At 34.7% G+C, this 4,205-nt stretch overlaps 1 long non-coding RNA gene across 2 annotated transcripts; it reads left to right on the plus strand.

The window, feature by feature from the left end:
• The first annotated feature begins 564 nt into the window (after nt 1–564).
• Nucleotides 565–2,461, plus strand: LOC120437503. 2 transcript variants are annotated; one of them, XR_005611184.1, is made up of 4 exons: nt 565–706; nt 852–1,195; nt 1,485–1,553; nt 1,660–2,461. It is a non-coding gene; the product is annotated as an uncharacterized LOC120437503 (long non-coding RNA). The 2 variants fall into 2 exon arrangements; XR_005611183.1 differs by having other exon boundaries at nt 1,485–2,461.
• The last annotated feature ends 1,744 nt before the right edge of the window (nt 2,462–4,205 follow it).

Genomic DNA, 4,205 nt, shown 5'->3' on the forward strand with positions numbered 1-4,205 from the left:
GGTAGAAGTATCGGATTTTGTACTCGGTATCGGCAAGTATTCAGATCCAAGTATCGGTATCGGATCGGTTTGAAAAAAATTGGTATCGTTGCATCCCTAAATATATCGAATACATGTTTTAATCAAGAACCTCTACTAAAAGCTTAATCAAAAGATATAGATACATAAAAGATACTAAAGATTCATAACCTACTCAAAATACTTGCACTCAGACTCTGCTTTCGGTTTCACTTCCTGCCCTGCACACTCTGCAAACCTGCAGTTTCCTGTCAAGACTTTTAGGCCCAGATTATATTCAAATAATGCAATGTAATCTGCCTATAAACATTTTAAGATTATAAATTCAACTCAACAGTTTAAAGTGGTTCTCACTGGACCTGTAATAAAGACTTATATGATACGAATATGTTTAAACATCTGAATGCAATATCCATAGTGTTATTAATAGAATGGTCATGATGATTATAAAAAAATAGCAGCAAAATATCCCTATATTCTACATTTTGTTTCATATCCAAATGTGAAGAGACGACATGAAAGCAACAGGTGTTACTGTATTCTATCAGAACTGGATCCAGCAGAAATGTATGAACCTGGTAATGTGTTTGTTTTGCTTTTTTCTTTCAGAATGGCCTTAATGAAGTTGACCGCTAACCGGCCTCTAGGTGTTAAAATCTAGGTGTTAAAATCTTGCGACCAGCTAAAGGTGGTTCAATTCAATTTTATTTATATAGCATCAAATTACAACAACATTTGCTTTAAGGCGCTTTATATTGTACAGCAGATCGTACAATAACATGGCTATGAAGTAAGATCATAGAAATACATTTCTTTATTTATGTATTTATCAGGTGATCAGCTGGGATATCCAAGACGGACCACTGTTAACAAAAAAAATACGGTGGCAGCAATCACTGACGGAGAGACAGTGGCAAAAATTACTTTGTTTGAAGAATTCTCATCCAAAGAGGGCATGTCTTACAAGATGAGGGAAAATGAACTGAGAGGCCTAGCTCCCCCTTATCTAATCAACATCACAGTGAGGACACAGTTTTTTAAAGCTCCTGCCCTTGCAATAACAGAGGCACTCATCACAAAGGCGGAGGAGCTTCTTGATCCACCTTTCCCAGCAACACCACTGAGGATGAGCCCAATGTTTGGAGGGCTTATGAGAGTGGAAGGGGAGGTTGTGCAGGTAAATATTTGTGGTTCCATCAGAATTGATATTGCTTTAGGTTTTCAAAGAAACCATTACTTTTTTGTCTTTAAAAGTAAAAATAATAATATTTGTTGTTGTTGTCAAACTAACAAACACAAAATTGTGAGAACAAGATCAGCCGCTATTTTGTAAATGGTTGTAGATTTATAATTAACAACAATAATAAAATAATAGATGTAGTAAGTCAAGAAAGAAGCACCTAGATGTACACACACAGATTTATGCAATTACTATAACTGACATTATTTTTTAATTGAATTTTCAGTGTTCGGCAGTGAGCAAAGTTGTCACAGGCAAACAACAGGTGCCTATACGAACACTACAGCTAAAGCAGGTAATGATGCAACTAAAGTAATATTGAAAATGGTGAAAATAGGCATATTTGAGATTTGTATTAGTTAATGAATAAATCTCTCATTGTGTCATATTTGTGATTTTAGAACAGGCATACCATAAGTCTCCTTGTGGAGGGAGGCATCAATTCACAGTGTTCATGTGGGAGATCAGATAAAGGTCTCCCATGTCAAAGTAAACCACTCTGCCTATGGTGTACAGCTCCAGACGAATATGTCTGAATATGTCAGGTGCCATTCATTGTTCTATACAAACTAATATTCTATTTTTTGTTTGCTGAATCTTTGCTTTAATCCTGTAATATCCTGCTCTGATACATTGAGTATTGTTAGATCAACCCTGGCCTTATTAATAAAATGTGAATGCATGGTTTAATTGAAATCATATCCACCTGTAAGTCTTGACTTGATCATTTTTTTAATGGAGAGGTTCTCAGGTCCTTGACTGAGGACTTGATCATTTTTTTCCCTTTAGTAATTATTTGAATTAAGCGCAATTAAAACATTAAAACAGCAGGAATGTTAAAATGAATAATGAAATGAATTTGTTGGCTAATTCAAAGGTACCGAATGAATTATTGTTTATGGACTTGCCCCTTTTAATAGCAGAATGCAGAAATACTATATTTAGTAGAAATACTGTGATTTATCAGAAATAGTACGATTTAGCACAAATACTGTATGATAGCAGACATGCTATATGATAGTAAAAATAAGTAAGTAATAAGTAGTGATTTGTCGGTCGCGACAAATTGAGGGAGAGAGAGGGAAAGAAAGCCAGGAACAACAATGTCACATTCAAAAAGTATAGTAATCATCCACAACTATTTTCAGTTGCGGATGATAAAGGATTCAGAAAGTTTATTCACGCAGGTCTATATGACAAAGAATGTGCAGCTTCTTTTTGTTTTCATATTTTAATTTATATTTAATTGTGTTGTGGTTTGCAGTGTTTTGTGTTATTTCATTTTAAATTTGTTTAAAAGGAAAAAGCTGAAAATTTAAATAGTAAAAAGTTGAACTGTGACTTGTTGGTTTTTGTATTATATGATTTATTTATTTCATTTTATGTGAAGTGAATAAATAAAAGTATATTTATGGTGGCCCCTAGAGACAAAGCACATACAAACTCCAAAACACGTACAAAATACAACAGAAGTGCTCCAGGATGCTAGGCCCAGCGTTGAGCTTTTATTACCTAGAGGCTACACAAGCCAGCAAGTACCAACGACCGGATTTGGTGTGTGATATTAACAGGTAAATGAACATTTTTAAAAAAATATTATTTGAATATATATGAGTGCTTGTGTATAAATACACAAACAATACACATATGCTTTCAATTGTGTAATTTAAGTGATCTAGGTAGCTGTGTTTTGGAGTTTGTACGTGCTTAGTTGTACGTGCTTTTTGGAGTTTGTATGTGTTTTGTCTCTAAGGGTCACTATATATATTCATACATAAACATATATAAATAAAACCACTTTTTATATTATTAATTCCTTTTGTGCACAATTTCATGTTATTGTTAATAATAAATTAATTAAAGCAACAAAACAACCTGAAGAGCCGGTTCGGAGCCGAAAGCGCCGGCCCGAAATCCCATCACTAGTAATAAGTAATTAGGTAATAACTTAGGCTACGTCAACACGTACCCGGGTATTTTTGAAAACGCAGATTTTTCTATGTGTTTGCACCTTTCGTCAACACGTAAACTGCGTTTTCGGTCACTGAAAACGAAGGTTTCTAAAAACGCCTACCACGGTGGATATTTTCCAAAACTCCGTTTTTGCATTTACGTGTGGAAGAGAAAAACGGAGAAAACGCAGGGTCAAAGGTGTGCGCCTTTTTTGACGTCACACTGTACGCCACATTATTGTTTTGGTTAAATGAATTTCTACAATACTGTTACTGTTAATTGTACTCCCTGCAGTGTTTAAATGCTTACATACACACTCACAGTTACTGTCTCTCCACATATACGACTGAGTTCTGCTTCTATGCCCCAGCTTTGTTTACTATTTCCCACCGAGGCTTCTAGACGTCTGATTGGCCAACATTTCTACACGGTTAGGAATTTATCGCCACCTGTTGCTTTGGCATGTTCCTAGCAGCGTTTTCCTTCATTTCTGCATTTACGTGTGGACGGGATTATTTTTTAAAACGAAAAATCTCAGTTTTCAAAAATACCCGTGTACGTGTGGACGTAGCCTTAATCTGGACACATATACACTCATATGCACACTCAGACAGAGCATAGAGGGACATGTGAGTATCAATGCCTGAATATACTCAATTTAAATCCAACAATGAGATGCTGCCAAACAAGTCTCAGTCTCTCTCTCTCATACAATAGAAATACTATGATTACCCAGAAATACTACATTTAGTAGAAATACTGTTTTAGCTCAAATACTATAAAATGGCAGAGATACTGTATTAAGCACAAATCCTATAAAAAGCAGAAATACCGTACTATGATTTGGTAGAAAAACTATAATTAATCAGAAATACTATATTTACCACAAATCTTATAAAGTAGCAGAAATAGTATGATTCAGCAGAAATACTAAAAAGCAGCAGAAATGCTATGATTTAGCACAATAGTAATAACTTAAATAGAAAAATTAGAA

The sequence above is a fragment of the Oreochromis aureus genome, linkage group 3, assembly GCF_013358895.1.
Source record: "Oreochromis aureus strain Israel breed Guangdong linkage group 3, ZZ_aureus, whole genome shotgun sequence".
Classification (NCBI taxonomy): domain Eukaryota; kingdom Metazoa; phylum Chordata; class Actinopteri; order Cichliformes; family Cichlidae; genus Oreochromis; species Oreochromis aureus.